Genomic DNA, 25,320 nt, shown 5'->3' with positions numbered 1-25,320 from the left:
CGGAGGCTGCCATTGTGCAAATGGTAGGTGAAAATGATGCCATAAGACTGCGGGAAATCCAACAACAGATTATTGAAAACCCTGTCATTCCACAACATCATAGTGAGCTTATCAATCATAACCTTAAGAAACACCATTTCAGGATGAAGCAAATCCACAGGGTCCGATTTTAAAGGAATTCCCAAAGAGTGAAGGATAAACGATACAAATAAGTGCAAGTAAGTAATGTACTTGAATTATACTCTTAAAACATTAGAGACTCATTGATGTTGCCAGTGAACTTTACTATACAGCAAGTACAGTACTTATTGTCATTTTAGAGACTCATGGAGTTGGATGCAAGTCCCACCCCCCAGGAACTCATATTCATAGATGAGGCTGGATTCAGTTTAGCGAAGACGAGGAGGAGAGGAAGGAACATCATTGGTCAACGCGCCATCATTGAGGTACCTGGCCACATTGGGGGAAATGTTACCATATGCGCAGCTATGAGCCACAATGGGGTCCTCCACTGCCATACCACCCTTGGACGACACAACACTGCCCATCTCCTTAATTCCCTGAACACCTTACATTACAATCTTTTTCAGCCTGAGCAGAGAGGGCCAGGTGATCCTGAGTAGCAAATGTATGTTCTAACTGGGGACAACGTGAGTTCCCATCGGCCTGCTCAGGTCCACAACTGCTTCCATGACCATCCCATGCTCTATTCCCCATTTCTAAACCCCATTGAGGAGTTGTTTTTAGCATGGCGGTGGAACCTATGGCCCTTCTCCAGGCAATGGAGGAGGTCTGTGGTGACATTCCAGCAGAGTCCCGTCAGGGGTGGATGCGTCATGCCAGAATATATTTCCCCCGCTGTCTGGCCAAGGAGAATACCGCATGTGATGTTGATGAAAATCTGTTGCCGGACCAAAACACAAGACATGACTAATTTTGTTTTCACAATGGAGTATTTGTTTCTTGATTTTTCTTCCTTTGCACGTGCAAAATATGTTTACTGTATGTGTGCTTACAGTTTGCTGTTTGACACGTATTGAGTCATGTTGAAAAATAAAACAAACATTTTCGTATTTATGTTATTTTCTTGTTTGAGGGCACACAAACAATATACAGTATAACAACACAATCGTAGTCTTTACACTAAAATAGGATCTGATAGTAGTTTTTTTGAATATGTCACATAAGTGTGATCTCGATTGTCACTAAATTAGATTCATTTGATGTGTGTGTGTGTGTGTGTGTGTGTGTGTGTGTGTGTGTGTGTGTCATTTGTAAGCAGAGTTCATCTTGAGCAGGGAGTACGTGATTTTGATTGCTGTGTTTCATTATCCAAGATGTCTGTGGGGTTTGTTTTGTGCTTTGTGTTTAGAGTTTTAGAGTACCTGAGATGTAGTTCCAGCAAATGTGTGTTAACAATCGAGAAAAACGGTAATACCACCCTAGAACTGAAAGGTGGTGATATGTTAAGAGTTTGATAGAGTACTAAACAAAAGATCAACAACGACAAAAATGCAGGAGGAGAACAACGTAACAAGAGCCATCCTCCAGAGGCAGGGAGAAGGGAACGCTACATTGAAGACAATAATAGCAGTCATGTTAAAACAGAGATGGGTTGTTACTTTCAAGTGAAACCCAATTCAGGAAGATTCATCCATAATTCCAAACCGACAAAACATAAGCTCTCAACAACAACAAAAAACAGCTTCTCCAGAAAATGAGAGGGGGTGGTGAGGTACACTCCAAATCCCTCCTTTCATGCCGAGTGAAGTAGACTGGATGTGATTGAGTGCTTCAAAGTCACCGAGACTCGGTAGGCCGTGCGTCCTCGGCGAGAGTGAACAAAAGGACAAGCTCAAACACTTCCTCTTCCAATTGCTTATTTGCCAGCAGAGAACAGTCAGCGTTGGCGCAGCTGTGCACATAAGGAGTAGGAGTAATGTAGGCCTATGCATAGTGTAGCCTCTCCTCAAAGAGGCTTCTAGCTCCAGGCACTGGTGGCTCTATGTAAAAAAAATGTTTTGACAAAAAACAAAACAAAGAGTGATTATCTGGAGCCAAATTACCCAAATTAAAATGTTAATGAAGCACTCCATCCAAGCTGGGAGATGTGTGTTGACTTTGAAGTCTTTGCATTGCCCCTAGCCAAAATATTTGGTTTACAGTAAATTAATGAAAGAGGTATTCTTGGATGCGAGGTCGCTCTCTTACTCCTGCATTTCATTTTTCCCTTGACAGTCGCTTCTGTATTTTTTTCTCTCAAGATGACTAACCTCCTTTCGATAGCAATTCAGTAAAAACAATCAATTGGACATCCTCGAACGAGAGACTATCAGTGAATTGCAGAGGCAACAAATGGCTCTCTCTGAGCTTGGTGTGTGCTATCAGCGCGCATCCAGAAAATTCATCAGTCTTGTAGAACGTGATTTGTCAGAGTAGTGCAGCCCTGTCAACCCAGCCCATTTTCCCATTTCTTGTGAATTGACCAAACAGCCCATATTCAGGAAAAGAGAGGTAATTTAGAGATGGTCATTTGAAACCAAAAGGTTTGATTCCCCGATCAGAAAGAACACAATTTACCTTCTGCTGAACCAGAACATGATGGCTAGATAGTGTGAAATGCAACACGTTATTCACCTTGAATAAGACTTTCTCTAGTGTAGAGTAAGCAAAACTTGAATTAAAAAAATGTCACCTTTAAGTTCGTTTTTATACATGCCAATGCATGCCATTGACCTTGATGAGGAGTTGGAGAGAGAGGGTTTGGTTCTCCATTTCAATCACAATTATGTGGCTGCCTGGCAGAAGATTGCTCTTGGGGTAACTTTGGAAAGTTTGTTGCATTGCTATGGCGTAAATCACGATGTTCTGGCAATGTCATGTATATGTGTCAGTGTGGTTTTAATGCTCTGTGGATCTCAGCTGTTTTATGGGATTAAGTATTGATTGAGCATTCCAAATGAGATTGTCTCAACTTGTGATGGAAATACAATAATCCATTCATAGTCCAAGAGCACATATTTTAAAATTCTCCGCAGAGTGTTTTAAATATCTATAGTCATTAATATTATAGCTTAGCTTATCATGATGCACTGTTATCCTAATTAACTAACATAATCATGAATAAAATAATAATATTCTTAGTCAATTGATCTATTTAGTTATGTATCTTCAGCCCATTCAACCCATTCTTTTGATATGGGTGTTGCCTATGGCCTCTTAGGAGCTCTGACTGAAACATTGAGAGGCAGCTCACGCAATAACTGTCACATGCCAGCTTGGGTTTTCACTTCAATGAGCAATTCTTTAAAAGGATCTGAGATTTGCATTAATAATACTAGCCTGCATGGAAAACTGAGTTTTGGGGCTCCGTTCACAGCCTGGTCAGAAATTGCTTTCATTTTTCATTTCTCTTTTTTTCTCAGAGCATGCCTGACCCTTCACTGATTTAGACTTGAGAGGACGAACAGCAGGAAGAAACGGCAGTTTGTTTGTACAGTAAATCGAGCGAATGCCATGACTAAGCAGAAGAAGTTCTTCAAATGTTCAGCACAATGGTTTTATGGCGAGATACAGACTCAATGTGGCAATGACTTACGGGGGAAAAGGAAATTGAAAGAGGGAACACTGTGTCTAGTGGAAATGCAATTATCAGCTGCAAAACATGATTGTGTTGTGATAATCCTTTTGAGCACTATTACAGGTGAGCGATTCCATTTTTATTTTGGGGGGGGGGGGTCTTAGATTGTTCTGTCAATTCTCACATTGGGAGGAAGGATGTTTGACATTCTTTTTACATTTGTAACACAAACTATTTTAGAGGATATCATAAAGAAAGTGACTATTTTAGGCCCATACATTCCTCCTGTAAGACCCTGTAATATGTGAGCTTTAAACCTCTCACTAAAAGCATCACTCATACATAAGTTATACTTAAACCCCAAAAGGTTCTCTAGTAGATTACTAAGAAAAGCTCATCCTTTGTTCAAAAATACCTTTTTAGCCTTCATACAGATTACAACTTCTCATTTCCGACCAATTGAAAATTAAGTTTTGTTTAAAGTCTCGCCCTTTCTTTAACAAGATAACCAATCTGGTTAGAATTTCAGTTTTATTGCAGCACTACCACAAAAATGGAGGAGGCATGTGGAAAAGGGAGAAGATAGGGAACTTGTGTGCCTGCCACATATTAAAGATACAAATTGGCTGAAAGGAACTGGCATGAATAGAAAAATATACACATTTCATCTGACAGCTGTGCAGGTTGCAAAATAAATGGGAGGAGATTTTCGATGTACCAATTCCATGGCACATGGTTGATGAACTGGTTCAGAAAACTACACTTGACTCAACACTTAGAGTTTTTCAATTTAAATTATTATATAAAATTCTTGCCACCAACAGAATGCTATATATATGGGGCATACAACACTCTCAGCTCTGTAGATGTTGTTGTGAAGAGACAGAATCAATAGATCACTTATTCTAGTATTGCCCCTATGTAGCTTGTTTCTGGTCACAGGTTCAGAAATGGTTAAATAAAAAATCACAACATGCTGTTCAAATTAACCTTGCAAATAGCAGTGTTGGGCGATCTGGAAAGCCATAGCCAGTCAATAAATAATATAATAAGACTCGTAAGGAAAGGTTTTCATCTATAGCTCACAATCTGTGGATAATATATGATTAGAAATGAAAAATATATGGCACATGGAAACCAAACAAGGGCGGTCTATGCTAATAGGTGGGGTGGGCTGAGAGTAGCTGAGGGTTGGGATTAAAGAGTTTGTTTGGTAATGTATTGTTGTTATATATAAAAGTACAATGTGTATGAAAAACTCCCTAGAAAGGCCAAAACCTAGGAAGAAACCTGGAGGAACCAGGCTATGAGGGGTGGCCAGTCCTCTCTCTGGCTGTGGATATTATAACAGAACATGGCCAAGATGTTCAAATAATAATAATCACAGTAGTTGTCGAGGGTGCAGCAAGTCAGCACCTCAGGAGTAAATGTCAGTTGGATTTTCATAGCCGATCATTAAAAGTATCTCTACCACTCCTGCTGTCTCTAACAATATTCTCTTCAAGCACTTAAAATTCACAGAGTTGGCTGTTTGGTTCTTTTAATGATGATGACATTTCATACATACAGTACATTATCGGTCATTAACCAATCTCTTTCCTCCTTTGGGATTGCACAACAACTGATCAATTAGATATGGGGATGCCAACAACTCAATCGCGCATGCCACATTCTCAGTATTGTCTTCAAGTACCCAAACAACAAAACTAGGTTACTTAATTGGGAAGATGTGGAATAGTGAAGCTTCTGCGGAGGGGTTCATATGTAGGCTAGTTTTTGTTCTCTATAAAATTATCACAAGTATTGCATCGTAGGCTAAATATTTGAAAAAAATAAGTATTTAAAAACATTTCTTTACCCAAAGTAGATTTCTATTTTCTCATTAAAAAGTGTTTATTGTGCTCTTGGCCTTCGTCGGAGCTTTTAACCAAAATGCTAAACCATATTTTTATTTCTGAATGTGTCGGCGCCGGGGACTCGGGATGTGGCTGCATTACTGATGTTATGTTAATCAGGCCTTTTGATATGAACATTTTAAAAGTTTTGGTGTGTGTACTAGGCTATACTGTATGTTACAGCAATTTGTTTTCACAAAACAATATGTTGAAATGGAACCAAATTATCTTTCAGTCTTCAGTGCTTTTTAAATAGGATAGGTGGGCTATATAGGCTATGGTATAGGTCGAACATCTTGGTCTGCCTAGTGGAGACAGCCTGAGTAGGTCTATGACTCCATTCCTATTCTATTCAGAGTCTAGAGAAATGTATCATATTCGAAATGAGCTATTATCACTGGTTAATGCGATGCATGTCTATTGAATTTGGAAAAATCCACACGCACGCTGCCCTGCTCCACCTACTCAACCAGTCACGAGCTACTGCGTTGAGGCTGTGGCATACTGCATCGTATTTACTAAACGGTTCAGGTACAATGAGTACATTGTATGCAGTTTAAAACCTCGAGGATTTGACCCTTCATCTCAATTTCCACCTAAAATGAAATATTAAACTCTAACTGCTTGTAGCTCTGGACCTGAAGCAAGGACATGCATATTCATGATGCTATTTGATAAGAAAACACTTTGAAGTTTGTGGAAATGTGAAATGAATGTAGGAAAACAACACAATAGATCTGGTAAAATATTTAAAAAATCAATTTAAAAAAGTGTGTTTTCTATTTGTATTTGTGTTGCGTCATCTTTGAAATGCTATACATTGAGATATGAAGCTGGGGATAATTTATATGTTGTCCACAAGAGGGCACCAGTGTGTGCAAATTTTCAGACTGATACATTCAAGAATAAGAGAGAGACGTCATATTTTTTATGAAGTCTCCTAGGTGTTTGCCGAATTGGTCAATTTGCAAGAACATAAATATATAGAACATAAAATGAGTGGGGGATGGAGGACTTGAAAGTGGTCTCTTTGGAAATTGCTCCCAGAGGTCATCTGTCTCTACCACTATTGATTTTTTTTTTACAAATTAGTTAGACCTCAAGTTTACAATGACTTATTTTATTTATTCTTTATTTTAGCAGGGGATGAACCCTGCATCAATACATCAAATACACAACACATATCTATAAACATACTTTATATATTATATAGAGTATGGGGAACATGATCACTGTAAGGAAATATGTGGACCAACAGGCAAAAAGACACACAAAAAAACACAGCCACAGCATGTCATAGCCAACATAACATACACATAGGCTATTGTATACATTGTATGCAGCAGGTCTATATATTATATACACTGCTCAAAAAAATAAAGGGAACACTAAAATAACACATCCTAGATCTGAATGAATGAAATATTCGTATTAAATACTTTTTTCTTTACATAGTTGAATGTGCTGACAACAAAATCACACAAAACTTATCAATGGAAATCAAATTTATCAACCCATGGAGGTCTGGATTTGGAGTCACACTCAAAATTAAAGTGGAAAACCACACTACAGGCTGATCCAACTTTGATGTAATGTCCTTAAAACAAGTCAAAATGAGGCTCAGTAGTGTGTGTGGCCTCCAGGTGCCTGTATGACCTCCCTACAACGCCTGGGCATGCTCCTGATGAGGTGGCGGATAGTCTCCTGAGGGATCTCCTCCCAGACCTGGACTAAAGCATCCGCCAACTCCTGGACAGTCTGTGGTGCAACGTGGCGTTGGTGGATGGAGCGAGACATGATGTCCCAGATGTGCTCAATTGGATTCAGGTCTGGAGAATGGGCGGTCCATAGCATCAATGCCTTCCTCTTGCAGGAACTGCTGACACACTTCAGCCACATGAGGTCTAGCATTGTCTTGCATTAGGAGGAACCCAGGGCCAACCGCACCAGCATATGGTCTCACAAGGGGTCTGAGGATCTCATCTCGGTACCTAATGGCAGTCAGGCTACCTCTGGCAAGCACATGGAGGGCTGTGCGGTCCCCCAAAGAAATGGCACCCCACACCATGACTGACCCACTGCCAAACCGGTCATGCTGGAGGATGTTGCAGGCAGCAGAACGTTCTCCACGGCGTCTCCAGGCTCTGTCACGTCTGTCACGTGCTCAGTGTGAACCTGCTTTCATCTGTGAAGAGCACAGGGCGCCAGTGGCGAATTTGCCAATCTTGGTGTTCTCTGGCAAATGCCAAACATCCTGCACGGTGTTGGGCTGTAAGCACAAACCCCACCTGTGAACGTCGGGTCCTCACACCACCCTCATGGAGTCTGTTTCTGACTGTTTGAGCAGACACATGCACATTTGTGGCCTGCTGGAGGTCATTTTGCAGGGCTCGGGCAGTGCTCCTCCTGCTCCTCCTTGCACAAAGGCGGAGGTAGTGGTCCTGCTGCTGGGTTGTTGCCCTCCTACGGCCTCCTCCACGTCTCCTGATATACTGGCCTGTCTCCTGGTAGCGCCTCCATGCTCTGGACACTACGCCGACAGACACAGCAAACCTTCTTGCCACAGCTCGCATTGATGTGTCATCCTGGATGAGCTGCACTACCTGAGCCACTTGTGTGGGTTGTAGACTCCGTCTCATGCTACCACTAGAGTGAAAGCACCGGCAGCATTCAAAAGTGACCAAAAGATCATCCAGGAAGCATAGGAACTGAGAAGTGGTCTGGTCACCACCTGCAGAACCACTCCTTTATTAGGGGTGTAATGCTAAATGCCTATATTTTTCACCTGTTGTCTATTCCATTTGCACAACAGCATGTGAAATTTATTGTCAATCAGTGTTTCTTCCTAAGTGGTTGTGTTGTTTAAGTGTTACCTTTATTTTTTTGAGCAGTGTATATATAAATAGAAATCAAAGAAAAATTAATATGCAACCATTCTCAGTAGCATGAGATGCAAAAAAGTATTTTACTTACGGATCTAAAAGTATTTTCTTCCAAAACTCTTTCTTGCCCGCTGAACTACTCATCCATTGTTCTGTGTCACTCTCCCGGTCAATTTCTGCAATAATATCACCCAAATTTGTATACCTGGACTTCGATTTAGCTTATTCATTCTTAGTAGCCATGTTGTACTATATTTCAAAATGATAGGTGGTCATTGGACAAAGACACTGTCAATCAAGTGAACACCGCCCGTCTCATTGCTGCATAATGATAATTGACATGTTGTGTAATGAATACTTAATATAGAATGATGAAACAATTATTGGTTGCCTTCTAGGGTGTCTGAGGATCTCACAGAAACCAAATTTGACCGGCTGAGACAAGGTTTAGCCATTAGATTTGATTTTAAAAAATTGTTGCAAGTTGAAAGAGTTTGAATTCATGCGAAACGCCGTATACAACATGGATCATGTTAGGATATAAAAACAGATTTTATCAAACAAAACTACGCTTCATTTTATCGCTGGGTCCCTCAGGATGACAAATCAGAGCAAGATGACTGAATGCAAGTGCGTTATTTACCGTCAGAGGTGAATGTATCAAACCAGTTGCCTTGGTAAGTGTTTGTTGTTTTGCACAAACAATAGCAGCGTATTTTTTGTTGCTGTAATTGCTACTGTAAATTGGACACTGCAGTTAGATTAACAATCATTTAAGCTTTCTGACAAAATAAGGCATGTTTATGTCCCAGAAGGTTTGCTTTGTTTACAACGCAATTCTAGTCAAATATTGCATATTGAGCAACAACTGTCCTGATTTCGGGACACTGATCCAGTAGAGATAACAATTTAAAGCATAAATACCTTATTTACATATGTATTCAGACCCTTTGCTATGAGACTCAAAACTGAGCTCAGGTGCATCCAGCTTTGTGAACAAAAAATACATGTTTATGTCCGAGAAAGTTTGCTTTTGTTTAAGACGCCATTCTAGTCAAATATTGCATATTGAGCAGCAACTGTCCTGATTTCTGGACACTGATTCTGTAGAGATAAAAATTAAAAACAGAAATACCTTATATACATATGTATTCAGACCTTTTGAAGTGAGACTCGAAATTAAGCTCAGATGCATCCAGTTTCCATTGATCATCCTTGAGATGTTCCTACAAATTGATTGGAGTCCACCTGTCGAAACCTCAATGGATTGGATATGATTTGGAAAGGCACACACTTGTCTATATAAGGTCCCACAGTTGACAGTGCATGTCAGAGCAAGAACCAAGCCATGAGGATGAAGGAATTGTCCGTAGAGCTCCAAAACAGGATTGTGTCGAAACAGAGATCTGGGGAAGGGTACCAAAAAATTGCCTGAAGCATTAAAGGTCCCTAAGAACACAGTGGCTTCCATCATTCTTAAATAGAAGAAGTTTGGCCTGAACACCAATCGTCACGTTTGGAAGAAACCTGACACCATCCCTACGGTAAAGCATGGTGGTGGTAGCATCATGCTGTGTTTTTTTTCAGCAGCAGGGACTGGGAGTCTGGACAGGATCGAGGGAAAGATGAACGGAGAAAAGTACAGAAGGATCCTTGATGAAAACTTATTCTCAGGACCTCAGACTGGGGCAGAGGTTCACCTTCCAACAGAACAACGACCCCAAGAAAATGCAGGAGTGGCGTCGGGACAAGTCTCTGAATGTCCGTAAGTGGCCCAGCCAGAGCCCGGACTTGAACCCGATCAAACATCTGGAGAGACCTGAAAATTGCTGTGCTGCGACGCTCCCCATCCAACCTGACAGAGCTTGAGAGGATCTACAGAGAAGAATGGGAGAAACTCTCCAAATACAGGTGTGCCAAGCTTGTAGTGTCATACCCAAGAAGACTCGAGGCTGCCAAAGGTGCTTCAACAAAGTACTGAGCAAATGGTCTAAATGCTCATGTACAGTAAATGTGATATTTCTGATATTTTTTTGCTTTGTCATTATGGGGTATTGTGTGTAGTTTTATGAGGGGGGGGGGACAATTTAATCCATTGTAGAATAAAGCTGTAATGTAACAAAATGTGGAAAAAGGGAAGGCGCCTGAATACTTTCCGAATGTATATCGTTCAAAACAATGTCTGAAAATGTACAAAATCAAAAAGGGCACTTTTGAAATCTCCATTTTAATGTTGAATAAAAGAATGTGACATTTTTATTAAGATGTTCTCCATATTTTAAAGCGCAGTATAATGTGTATAATGACACCAAGATGTTGTCTGTATCATGTACGGTTCACAGATGATGGGGTCTTGCATTAGGCATGTACAGTGTATACATGTAGGTCTAAAAAGGTTGCCTGGCTAGCCAGACTCCTTGCTACGGCCAAATGCTACAGCCCGCCCACTGACGTTAGTTTCTTCTCCGCAATGAGTCTGGATCTGAGTACCCTTCGCCGAATACGAACACATTCGAGGCCATCTGACTGGTCTAGAAAATGATGGTTTTGGCCAGAGCCAGAAAACACGTGGGTAAAGTGGCAGTTTGAATATTTATCATTGGCTTTGATTGGTTAGAGACGATCTGTCATGTACTGTCATGTTGTGTCTTGTCTCTGTCCTTTCCCTTCACCCTGTCTCCCTCTGCTGGTCGTTGTTAGGTTACCTTTTCTCCCCCGCTTTCCCCCAGCTGTTCCTTGTCTCCTCTAACTACCCATTCACCCCGTTTCCCACCTGTTCCCTTTTTCCCTCTGATTAGGTCCCTATATCTCTCTCTGTTTCTGTTCCTGTCCTTGTCGGATTCTTGTTTGTTGTGTTTCATGCCTGAGCCAGACTATCGTCATGTTTGCTGTAACCTTGTCCTGTCCTGTCGGAATCTGCCGGTCTATCTGAGCCTACCTATGTTTGGTTATTAAAGAAGCTCTGTTTAAGTTAGTTCGCTTTTGGGTCCTCATTCACTCACCATAACAGAAGAATCCGACCAAGAATGGACCCAGCGACTTCGGATCCTCTCCACTCAGCCGTCGGGATCCAGGGAGCGATGCTAGGCAGACACGAGCAGGAATTGTCTGCTGCTCGACATGCCGTTGAGACCCTGGCCACCCAAGTCTCCAACCTCACAGAACAGGTTCACCATCTCCGCCTCGATCCACCGGCCACTTCCAGGGCTTTCGAATCTCCGGAGCCCAGAATCAATAACCCGCCGTGTTACTCTGGGGAGCCCACTGAATGCCGCTCGTTCCTCACCCAGTGTGATATTGTGTTTTCTCTCCAGCCCAACACTTACTCCAGGAGCACTGCTCGTGTCGCCTACGTCATATCGCTCCTTATTGGACGGGCTCGTGAGTGGGGCACGGCAATCTGGGAGGCAAGGGCTGAGTGTACTAACCAGTATCAAGACTTTAAGGAGGAGATGATACGGGTTTTTGATCGATCTGTTTTTGGGGAGGAGGCTTCCAGGGCCCTGTCTTCCCTATGTCAAGGCAATCGATCCATAACAGACTACTCTATTGAGTTTCGCACTCTTGCTGTCTCCAGTGGCTGGAACGAGCCGGCCTTGCTCGCTCGTCTTCTGGAGGGTTTCCGCGCAGAGGTAAAGGATGAGATTCTCTCCCGGGAGGTTCCTTCCAGCGTGGATTCCTTGATTGAACTCGCTATTCGCATTGAGCGACGGGTTGATCTTCGTCACCGAGCTCGTGGAAAGGAGCTCGCGTTCTCCGTTGCCCCCCTCTCCGCATCACTACCATCTTCCTCTGCCGGCTCGGGTGCTGAGCCTATGCAGCTGGGAGGTATCCGCATCTCGACTAAGGAGAGGGAACGGAGAATCACCAACCGCCTCTGTCTCTATTGCGGTTCCGCTGGTCATTTTGTCACTTCATGTCCAGTAAAAGCCAGAGCTCATCAGTAAGCGGAGGGCTACTGGTGAGCGCTACTACTCCTGTCTCTCCTTCAAGATCCTGCACTACCTTGTCGGTCCATCTACGCTGGACCGGTTCGTCAGCTTCCTGCAGTGCCTTAATAGACTCTGGGGCGGAGGGCTGTTTTATGGACGAGACCTGGGCTCGGGAACATGACATTCCTCTCAGACAGTTAAAGGAGCCCACGGCCTTGTTCGCCCTGGATGGTAGTCCTCTCCCCAGGATTCAGCGTGAGACGCTACCTTTAACCCTCACTGTTTCTGGTAATCATAGTGAAACCATTTCTTTTTTAATTTTTCGTTCACCTTTTACACCTGTTGTTTTGGGCCATCCCTGGCTAGTTTGTCATAATCCTTCCATTAATTGGTCTAGTAATTCTATCCTCTCCTGGAACGTCTCTTGTCATGTGAAATGTTTAATGTCTGCTATCCCTCCTGTTTCCTCTGTCTCTTCTTCACAGGAGGAGCCTGGTGATTTGACAGGGGTGCCGGAGGAATATCACGATCTGCGCACGGTGTTCAGTCGGTCCAGGGCCACCTCTCTTCCTCCACACCGGTCGTATGATTGTAGTATTGATCTCCTTCCGGGAACCACCCCCCCCCGGGGTAGACTATACTCTCTGTCGGCTCCCGAACGTAAGGCTCTCGAAGATTATTTGTCTGTAGCTCTTGACGCCGGTACCATAGTCCCCTCCTCCTCTCCCGCCGGAGCGGGGTTTTTTTTTGTCAAGAAGAAGGACGGGTCTCTGCGCCCCTGCATAGATTATCGAGGGCTGAATGACATAACAGTGAAGAATCGTTATCCGCTTCCTCTTATGTCTTCAGCCTTCGAGATCCTGCAGGGAGCCAGGTTTTTCACTAAGTTGGACCTTCGTAACGCTTACCATCTCGTGCGCATCAGGGAGGGGGACGAGTGGAAGACGGCGTTTAACACTCCGTTAGGGCACTTTGAATACCGGGTTCTTCCTTTCGGCCTCGCTAACGCTCCAGCTGTCTTTCAGGCATTAGTCAATGATGTCCTGAGAGACATGCTGAACATCTTTGTTTTCGTTTACCTTGACGATATCCTGATTTTTTCACCGTCACTCCAGATTCATGTTCAGCACGTTCGACGTGTCCTCCAGCGCCTTTTAGAGAATTGTCTTTTTGTGAAGGCTGAGAAGTGCACTTTTCATGCCTCCTCCGTCACATTTCTCGGTTCTGTTATTTCCGCTGAAGGCATTAAGATGGATCCCGCTAAGGTCCAAGCTGTCATTGATTGGCCCGTCCCTAAGTCACGCGTCGAGCTGCAGCGCTTTCTCGGCTTCGCGAACTTCTATCGTCGTTTCATCCGTAATTTCGGTCAGGTGGCAGCTCCTCTCACAGCCCTTACTTCTGTCAAGACGTGCTTTAAGTGGTCCGTTTCTGCCCAGGGAGCTTTTGATCTCCTCAAGAATCGTTTTACATCCGCTCCTATCCTTGTTACACCTGACGTCTCTAGACAGTTCGTTGTCGAGGTTGACGCGTCAGAGGTGGGCGTGGGAGCCATCCTTTCTCAGCGCTCCCTCTCTGACGACAAGGTCCACCCATGCGCGTATTTTTCTCATCGCCTGTCGCCGTCGGAACGTAACTATGATGTGGGTAACCGCGAACTGCTCGCCATCCGGTTAGCCCTAGGCGAATGGCGACAGTGGTTGGAGGGGGCGACCGTTCCTTTTGTCGTTTGGACTGACCATAGGAACCTTGAGTACATCCGTTCTGCCAAACGACTTAATGCGCGTCAGGCGCGTTGGGCGCTGTTTTTCGCTCGTTTCGAGTTCGTGATTTCTTATCGTCCGGGCTCTAAGAACACCAAGCCTGATGCTTTGTCTCGTCTCTTCAGTTCTTCAGTAGCCTCCACTGACCCCGAGGGGATTCTCCCTGAGGGGCGTGTTGTCGGGTTGACTGTCTGGGGAATTGAGAGGCAGGTAAAACAAGCGCTCACTCACACTCCGTCGCCGCGCGCTTGTCCTAGGAACCTTCTTTTCGTTCCCGTTCCTACTCGTCTGGCCGTTCTTCAGTGGGCTCACTCTGCCAAGTTAGCCGGCCACCCTGGCGTTCGGGGGTACGCTTGCTTCCATTCGCCAGCGTTTTTGGTGGCCCACCCGGGAGCATGACACGCGTCGTTTCGTGGCTGCTTGTTCGGTCTGCGCGCAGACTAAGTCCGGTAACTCTCCTCCTGCCGGCCGTCTCAGGCCGCTTCCTATTCCCTCTCGACCGTGGTCTCACATCGCCTTAGATTTTGTCACCGGACTGCCTTCGTCAGCGGGGAAGACTGTTATTCTTACGGTTGTCGATAGGTTCTCTAAGGCGGCTCATTTCATTCCCCTTGCTAAGCTTCCTTCTGCTAAAGAGACGGCACAAATCATCATCGAGAATGTTTTCAGAATTCATGGCCTTCCGTCAGACGTCGTTTCGGACAGAGGTCCGCAATTCACGTCTCAATTTTGGAGGGAGTTTTGCCGTTTGATTGGGGCTTCCGTCAGTCTCTCTTCCGGCTTTCACCCCCAGTCTAACGGTCAAGCAGAACGGGCCAATCAGACTATTGGTCGCATCTTACGCAGTCTTTCTTTTCGTAACCCTGCGTCTTGGTCAGAACAGCTCCCCTGGGCAGAATACGCCCACAACTCGCTTCCTTCGTCTGCGACCGGGCTATCTCCTTTTCAGAGTAGCCTCGGGTACCAGCCTCCGCTGTTCTCATCTCAGTTCGCCGAGTCCAGCGTCCCCTCCGCTCAGGCTTTTGTCCAACGTTGCGAGCGCACCTGGAAGAGGGTCAGGTCTGCACTTTGCCGTTATAGGACGCAGACTGTGAGGGCTGCTAATAAGCGTAGAACTAAGAGTCCTAGATATTGTCGCGGTCAGAGAGTTTGGCTCTCCACTCAGAACCTTCCCCTTAAGACGGCTTCTCGCAAGTTGACCCCGCGGTTCATTGGTCCGTTCCGTATTTCTCGGGTCATTAATCCTGTCGCTGTTCGACTTCTTCTTCCGCGATAACTTCGTCGCGTCCACCCGGTCTTCCATGTCTCCTGCATCAAGCCCGTCCTTCGCGCCCCCGCTCGTCTCCCCCCCCCCCCCCCATCCTTGTCGAGGGCGCACCCATCTACAGGGTCCGTAGAATTTTGGACATGCGTCCTCGGGGCCGTGGTCACCAGTACCTCGTAGATTGGGAGGGGTACGGTCCTGAGGAGAGGAGTTGGGTTCCCTCTCGGGACGTGCTGGACCGTGCGCTGATCGAGGATTTCCTCCGTTGCCGCCAGGTTTCCTCCTCGAGTGCGCCAGGAGGCGCTCGGTGAGTGGGGGGGTACTGTCATGTACTGTCATGTTGTGTCTTGTCTCTGTCCTTTCCCTTCACCCTGTCTCCCTCTGCTGGTCGTTGTTAGGTTACCTTTTCTCCCCCGCTTTCCCCCAGCTGTTCCTTGTCTCCTCTAACTACCCATTCACCCCGTTTCCCACCTGTTCCCTTTTTCCCTCTGATTAGGTCCCTATATCTCTCTCTGTTTCTGTTCCTGTCCTTGTCGGATTCTTGTTTGTTGTGTTTCATGCCTGAGCCAGACTATCGTCATGTTTGCTGTAACCTTGTCCTGTCCTGTCGGAATCTGCCGGTCTATCTGAGCCTACCTATGTTTGGTTATTAAAGAAGCTCTGTTTAAGTTAGTTCGCTTTTGGGTCCTCATTCACTCACCATAACACGATCCAATCGCTGATGACTTTGTTTTGTACAACGCCTCCTTAACACAAACGACTGCAATGATGGCAGTCTCAGACTAGACTAAAGTATGTAGTGAATGACAGAGCAGCGGAATAAATTCGTGTGAGTCGTCAGGCTACTAAAAACTTCCTAAAATGGGCACTTCCGTCATGATTTTCAATTTTTTTTTGTGATACAAATGTAAAAAGCATGTCAAGCAATCTGAGATACCAGAAATATTTTTGTGCTACGCCGGCATGGAATCATCCCGGTATGAAATTAAATGAATTAAATGTGGGCCTTACTCAATACCCTCTTATTATGGATCACCAACAACCAAGTGCAGAGTTTGCTCCCATTTAACACACTATGTAGAGTAGATGTGCAAGGATCATCTTCTGACATGCTAACGATGAAGGGTGAGGATCAGTAATCAGAGCGAGTCTGAGCATTCCTCCTTGTGCAGAGTTGCATGAGCCAATTCATGTAATTGAGCTGTGTAGAGACGGGTGCAATGGGTACGACCGCTGCTCACCCGAGTTTGCAACAGCTGTGTGCATTTGAACTGAAAGACTGTGCTGATACAAACACACACACACACACTCACACTCACACTCACACTCACACTCACACACACACACACACACACACACACACACACACACACACACACACACACACGCTTGTGAGAACGCATACACACACCTGTCTGAGCGTGGCCATGTGGTGTGTCAGCAGCAATCAAATCCTAACAGAGTTTATGTAAGGCCTTTCCACAATTCTGAAAATTGAGAAGAATTTCTGCGGCTTTCACATCGCTTGGCTGACTTCCAAACACCTGTTTACATATTGTGAGCACACATTTACATCCAGGGTTGTTTGAACAACACATTACATTTTTGCCCTTAGTTACAAATCGAAAATGTTGATAGACATAATAATTACTTGGTATTACACAATACCTACTTACAAGTTACCTGCCATTTTTAAGATGTTGAAATTTGTTCAAGTTACATTGTGACATTTTGGTTAGGGCAACGTTGAAAGTCTTTCATAATCTTTTAATGTAAACAGTTTATCATTAAGTTATTGCAGTACCTTTGTATTTATTTACATGTGTCCTTATAGTTTGTAATTGGGATATGGTTTCATGCAGGGTGCAATATTTGTGCATTCTCTAAATTCAATTTAGCTCATTGAAGTCTCTAAGTTTGAACTAACACTTCCAAGGAGAGTTGTAAAACCAAATTAGGAATGCTCCACGCTGCTAGGTAGAGTTGAGCTACTGTCCATATTCAGCAGGTTCTAATAAAATTAGTCTGGACGTTATAAAGTGGGAATAGTGAGGAAACTGCCCAATTTATTGTTAATACATCGAATGGTGACTGTCGCTAAAACTTTTCTTAGCCCCGAGTTGAAATGTATTGCTTTTGAATTAACTTGGTTTGATGACATGGTTATATCACAGTATTACCCTAAATAATTGATGATTTGGCTCAAGGGTAATGTTTTATTAATCCGTAGAGGATGGTGTGATTTGTATTCGCTTGGGTAAAGTGTCTTCAGCTGCAGAGTGAATTCCCTTGGGTATCAGTTGCTAGAAAGACCATAGAATAATGTTGATGATACTATTGCAATACAATAATGAAAGTTTAGTCGAGGGAATAAAGTGCACACAGAAAAATTGTAACTCACGCAGCATGTTCTGGTTTGAGTTGTATTTCAGTGTTGCACTAAATGTCAGTCGTACAACACTGAAATACCACACAAACATTATGTAGCTGTAATGAATACTCAGGGAGAAAAATATTTAGATTCACACGCATAGCGCGGCAGGTGTTTATTTTTCAGAAGGCAGGAATTGTGGTCACAGGCAGGCAATTATCATACACAGGTAGGCAAACAGGCAGGTGAATCAAAACTAGGACTGAAGGCTATAACAACTGGTTCTCACAAACAAGCTGGGAAAAGGCAGAGTCAAAATGAACAATACCTTGCAAAGGCACAAACAGAACGAAATTAACTAAATAAGGAGCTGATGAGACCAGGTGAGTAACTAACACAGGTGAAATCAATGAACAAAAATTAAAGACGGGGCTACGTTCAAGAACACGAAGAAACAGGGCTACGTTCAAGAACATAACGAAACAGAACACAAGGTTGACTAGGAAAATAAATACAGAACCTTACAGTAGCCTTCAATTGATTATATGGAGGCGTTTTGAGGCAGAAAGATTTCTAGAGATCAGACGTTTATTCATATTGTATACATGTGGTCAAATTAGAATGTTATTTAGTAAATTCTGTCTGGTGCCATTTAAATTTGGTGCACAATGATTTATGGAAGCAAATGTCATTTTCAGCTCTTTCAATTATGTATGACACATACAGTAGTTCACTAACATAATTCATGAAATGATGCTATTGACATTTTGGGCTTTGTCGAGATGGACGCTTGTTCAGTTCTCTGACTCTATTAACGTCTGTTATTGTTGTTATGACTGCAATGACTGTTACTGCCAAATCACTCCAGCAATTGTGATAATCCACAGAAATTCAGTATGAATGATGATGAGTGTGTTTTCATTTTTGACAAACATTGTATAGGTCACAGAAACACCAGATTGCCTCCTTTAGAATGACCAACAAATTAACCATTGGGATTTCAGATACAGCATGTTTGTAGACCACAGAGATCCGTGATCAGGCCTATTGACGGAGTCTGAATTCCCAGTGAGGCTTTAAACATAAAATTGGAGGATCACAATTTGTCCATGTCACATTCAAGAAAACGCCATAATAAAACTGTGATCCCGGTGTCACAGACCCTTCTAAAGGAATGACTCTAACTGTAGCTAAACCTGACTTCACATGGGATCATTGGGTTGTGTCAGCAGCCGACACTTCTCAATTTACGCTGCTACGGGAATACTTAACGTTTTTGTCTGATGTCAGCATTACTTCCATTCCTTCCTGACAGGAAGTGTCAATTAGCACATGTAATGTATGAGGAGCTATCGTAAATTATTCAAGCAAAACAATTCCTTCAGGCCGGCAGGATTCCTTGGTTCCTCTCATTCTTGTTTGCAGAGATAAAAATATGGTTCCACCTTCTTATCCAAAACCGCATATGGCCTTCCTGAAGGAAGTCTTCAAAGTGTTTGTTTTTTTTGCAAAAGTATTTTGAAAACTGCCGTCTTACTTATTGAGGGGAATTCCTGTAGGTTTGCTGGTGATAGAACAAGCAATGACATTTTATGCGAGTACATATCACATTAAATTGTATCGTCAATCAGGATACTGTGTGTGTAATAATACTGTATATGTGATGTATGAGAGGTTTACCCTTGAGTTCATATATGTACACGTCAATGAGGAAACATTTGCGAAGATCACATGCGGCTCATGTTCTGATATCGCTTATGCACCGGATGATGGCAGAATATCCATATTTCTTCGGAGATATCTTGAGGTCACGTTCAGTGGAGCATAGCTTTGAAAACAATATTTCAGAAATGTATAACTTCTAAGCCCACATAATTCATCAATGTAATAGGTATTTGCAGAGTGAATAAATGCACATTAACCCCTCGTGTTCTCTAAATATTCCTCTACTGTACGTGTCCAACTCATTCCACTGAGGGACGAAAGTTGGCTGGTTTTAGCTCCTCCCTTGTACTTGATTTTGATTGATGAAATAAGGTCACTAATCAGTAAAGAACTCCCCTCACCTGGTTGTCTAGGTCTAAATTGAAAGGAAAAAACAAAAACCCCCAGACACTCGGCCCTCCTTGGAATGAGTTGACACCCCTGCCCTTCTAGATAGCAGAATGTGAGATCTATACAACGTCCATGAATATACGGGAAACATGAATGCATGTTGTACTTTTTCGAGATGTGGCATACATTTGTCTCGTTTATTTGCCCATAACATTAACTTGCTACACTGTTTAGAGTGAGCGCATCTATTAATATATTTGTTGGGGGAAGTCCTGAAGATGAATTAGAGATGTCAAACAGCGACATGGAAACAAGTTTGGGAGGACTGCTCAGCTCTGTCTTATCTGTCTGGCTAATTAAAGGCATAAACAGATCTTCGCTAGCAGCAACCATGTTTTGGGTTTCCTGTGGACAAAACTGATAAATGAAACAGACAAGAAAATGTATTTATTTTAGGTATATTTTGGGAACACGTTTCAATACACACATTTGCTGCTGATGTTTTGTTGGCAGGTTTTTAATGGGGATTCACACAACATACAGCTTTTTGGGGGGTACAACTATTCTCTAAAGGGAGAGTAAACATGTCCGTGTGGATGGTAACAGAGCAAAGGCCATTTTATTAGACCTTCATAGCCTGCAGCAGCCAGTCAGGATTCCTCTCTCTCTCTCTAAGTTCCCGTCTTGACATCATCATGAGAATGATGAATCCATCTTAAACACACAAACATACCCTTCCTATTCTATCCCCTGACCCTGACTCCCTCTCTGCTCAGACATTCATCCCGCCAGAGGTTTATTCTGTATTATTATTATTATTATTTTTATTTTTGGGGGGGGATTCGTCCATGGGCCGACATGAGTTTCCCACAGTTCTCTTGGAAAGCTTGATGATCTTAAAAGGTTACCCAGGATTTATGAAATTGACCTCCTTGCTGACAGTTACAAAGGAGCAGGACAGGCCCAAAGCCCTTGAGCAGAACACAAGAGAGCATATTTTGAAGGAGTACATTTTCAGGATGTAAATCCGCAGAGAGCAGTGAATAAGTAGAGCAAGATTTGAATGTAGGTACATGGGTTAGGAGACAGAAAGAGGAAATCATGGGTCAAGTGTTATTCTAACATTTGTTGGGGGTGTAGCAATAGATGTCCTGAGTGGATATCATTGCATAGCAAAAATGTTGTGCGGATTCAAAGATGGCCGCCAGCAGTAACTTGCAAGGATCCAAATTGAACTAGATTTAAACTGCATCAACGTTACATCATATATATCTCCCATTGATTTATTCATGCATTACTGTCATCTTATTTATTATTGTATTGATGGCATCTGCCATACGTAACATTTGTTCAATTCATCTATATTTTAAATTGGGTTCCGTGCGACAGGTCAAATATTTATTAATCACAGATGGGACATGAAGACATAACACATCGAGATTGAAAAGAGACAGCATGCTTATGTGCAAACATTTACGTTTCCTTTACAGTTAATATTAATAATCTGGTGTTGAGGTTCTCCTTATGTTTGCCCACCTCCAATGAATAATGTAGTCTGTGCAGAGTGAAAAAACGGGAGATCATTTGAATGTCCCCCTTCGTCTGACCATCCTAATAATTATTCTCTGTAATTCATCCACCTGAGGAGGGGCTGGCTGAATTGTGAAATATGAATACCAGTTAAAAGCATTTGGAGGGAATTTGCAGAGGTCTCTCCTAATTAGAAGAATACAGTTCCTTGCAAAAGTATTCATCCCCTTGGCGTTTTTTCTATTTTGTTGCATGACAACCTGTAATTTAAAAATAATTTTATTTGGATTTCATGTAATGGACATACACAAAATAGTCAATTGATGAAGTGAAAGTTTAAAAAAAAAGAGTCTGCAACACCACCAAACAAGGGGCACCACCAAGCAAGTGGCACCATGAAGACCAAGGAGCTCTCCAAACAGGTCAGGGACAAAGTTGTGGAGAAGTACATATCAGGGTTGGGTTGTAAAAAAATATCAGAAACTTTTAACATCCCACGGAGCACCATTAAATCCATTATTAAAAAATGGAAAGAATATGACACCACAACAAACCTGCCAAGAGAGGGCTGCCCACCAAAACTCAGGGACCAGGCAAGGAGGGCATTAATCAGAGAGGCAACAATGAGACCAAAGATAACCCTGATGGAGCTGCAAAGCTCCACAGCGGAGATTGGAGTATCTGTCCATAGGATTACTTTAAGCCGTACACTCCACAGAGCTAGGCTTTACGGAAGAGTGCCCAGAAAAAAAGCCATTGCTTAAAGAAAAAAATAAGCAAACACATTTGGGTGTTCACCAAAAGGCATGTGGGAGACCCCCCAAACATATGGATGAAGGTACTCTGGTCAGATGAGATTAAAATGAAGCTATTTGGCCATCAAGGAAAACGCTATTTCTGGCACAAACCCAGCACCTCTCATCACCCCGAGAACACCATCCCCACATTGAAGTATGATGGTGGCAGCATCATGCTGTGGGGATGTTTTTCATCAGCAGGGACTGGGAATCTGGTCAGAATTGAAGGAAGGATGGATGGCGCTAAATACAGGGAAATTCTTGAGGGGTAACCTGTTTCAGTCTTCCAGAGATTTGAGACTAAGATGGAGTTTCACCTTACAGCAGGACAATGACCCTAAGCATACTGCTAAAGCAACACTCAAAGTGTTTAAGGGGAAACATTTAAATGTCTTGGAATGGCCTAGTCAAAGCCCAGACTTCCATCCAATTGAGAATACGTGGTATGATTTAAAAAAATGCTGTACACCAGCAGAACCCGTCCAACTTGAAGGAGCTGGAACAGTTTTGCCTTGAAGAATGTGCAAAAATCCCAGTGGCTAGATGTGCCAAGCTTATAGAGACATACCCCAAGAGACATGCAGCTGTAATTGCTGCAAATGGTGGCTCTACAAAGTATCAACTTTGTGGGGGTGAATAGTTTTGCATGCTCAAGTTCAGTTTTTTTGTCTTAATCCTTGTTTGTTTCACAATAAACAATATTTACATCTTCAAAGTGGTAGGCATGTTGTCTAAATCAAATGATAAACCCCCCCCCCCCCAAAAAAAAATAATACTTTCGCCAGCCACTTTATGCAGCTACTTTCTCTGAGGTCATATGGACAGTATGCACATTGTCAACTTGGGCATAACCTACTGTCGGTGTCTGTGTGCGGAATGGGTTTGATATCACGTTTGATACATTTTGAGTTACAGTTTAATACATCTAATCAACTCCATAGAGGATGCTCTCTGGAACCCCAGCAGTGGTTGAAATGGGGGAAGCTTTTGTGAAGGTAAAACAAGAGTGTTTCTATTCCAACAGAGGCTGTATGAAATCACATTTAATTATGTCTTTGTTGTCCCCTGGGACCCATGGCTGGTTAGCCTCTGTCAGTATGCATATAACACATTAAGATCAGCATGGAATGTGAGTTTAAAGGTTGCCAGCAGTGTCCTTGGGGTGATCACAATACTTTCTGCAGGGGGACTTCTGATTGCTCTGTAGAAATGTCCCCTATGGAATTGATGGCTGGTGATGCTTAATAAACTCCTCACAAGCTGACCCCCAGTCATCGGTTTACTTCAGCATCTGAAAAGCCTGAGAGCTGCAAGACTTCTGTCAGTCATATACCTGCAGTCAGTCAAAAGCCCATTGCAAATACTATTTATTACACACTAGCAAAGTTATTGCCGGCATATTGCACGGTTGTCACAGTTGCCTGGAGAACTATGCTTGCGACCAGATGGGTTTTTTACACCGAGAGTTTTTGTAACGAGCTTTTACAATTTAAAGGGATACTGCAAGATTCAGGAAAGTACATTTTTCTACATTACCCAGAGTCAGATTAACTCATGGACATCATTTTTATGTCTCTGCATGCAGTATGAAGGAAGTTAGAGGTAGTTTCTAACTAGCGTCAGTGCAATGACTGGAAGTCTACAGGCACGCTAGATTATAGTTATAATGCACTAACGCTGGTCAGCATTGGTTTGCGAAGTATTGGGTTACTTGCGGAACCAAGTCGAGTGACGAATGAGGTGAGCCCCTCTCCTCCTTATAAAGCACCATTCACCCGCCAACGGGTCATTATCAAACATGCCTTTCTACCTTAAACTCTTGAGAGCAGGGAAATACAGGGAGACATCTCACTCATATTATCATAAAACCGGGGTTACGCAAGTAACCCGAAGTTCTATTTCAAATACTTGTCTTTATGTCTCACAATGGGATATGGCCAACTCCCATATCGCAGACAGCCAGGGTAGTCCCAACAGCATCACCCCCTCATAGACTCCAACACTGAGGACAGTTTGCGTCAACAAAGGCGCAGTGACATCCAGTCGGTAAAAAATGTATGAAGGGTGGCCCAACATGCCGCCTCGAAATCTCTTGCAAAGAGGTGCCTTCCAACAGTGCCCAAGAGGTACAGTAGCCATACCACTGGCGGAATGAGCCCACAGGCCCTCCTGGGGATGTAAACCCTTGCCATTATAAGCCAATATATTAGCCTCCACTATCCAATGGGATAGCCGTGGACAAGTGAGTGGCCCAACCTTGCCCAAGACAGGAAGAGTTGGTCACTTTTACGCCGCGCTCCTGTTCTATCCAAGTAGATGCGCGTTCTGGACATAAACAATGGGGGTAATCTTTTTCCATAGAAGTGAAGAGCGGTGGACAGAAAGCCATAAACTCTAAGGTGAGACATTTGTAATTGCTCCTGACCATAGGCAAAAAGGCGGGGTTGGGTAACAATGTTACCTTGGATAAAAAATGAAGACATGAACAGTGGACTGACAGCTCACTCGCTCACTTTGCGGATGTAAGGGCTATCAGCAAAGCTATTTTGAAGGAGAGATACTGTATTTCAACTCCAAGCTTTCCAGTGGCTCAAAAGGTGTCTTTGAAGTCGCCTCAAGCACAATAGACAGATCCCAAGACTGGCTATGTCAGCCGATGTAGGCTACGTGAACTGCAGCGGTGTATTTGATCTGTGCATATGCCAGCACCTGCAATGCAAACCTCCCTCCATGCTTATACACGAGTGAAGTGACTTCGGAAAAACTTGCAGTATGCATCTATTAACCTGTCTACGATATTGGTTCCCAATTGGGAATCAACCCTCCCACGTTCAGCTGAAACGGTGGCGCATGGAACGCAAAAATATTCTTAGAAATATTTAACCTCCACACATTAACAAGTCCAATAGCTCAAATGAAAGATAAACACCTTGTTCATCTAGCCAGCAAGTCAGATTTCTAAAATGTTTTACGGCGAAAACATAGCACATATATATGTAAAACCACCACCAGACACAGCTCATTTGAATAGCCAAAACATGCAATCAACAAAACGCAGGATTAAAAAATGTTCAATAATAATAATAATAATAATAATAATATGCCATTTATATCCATAAATGTCCATTTACAGTGAGTTCACGTTCAGAAATTACTCAAAAATGCCCGCAGGAAATCTACTTAGCGCGGCAAGATAATGTAAATAGACATCATAAACTTTGACTAAATATACATGTTCTACATATAGTTAGAAA

Source organism: Oncorhynchus mykiss, chromosome 27 (assembly GCF_057628025.1).
Source record: "Oncorhynchus mykiss isolate SJ-2025 chromosome 27, ASM5762802v1, whole genome shotgun sequence".
Lineage (NCBI taxonomy): Eukaryota > Metazoa > Chordata > Actinopteri > Salmoniformes > Salmonidae > Oncorhynchus > Oncorhynchus mykiss.
Note: the sequence above shows the minus strand (reverse complement) of the source record.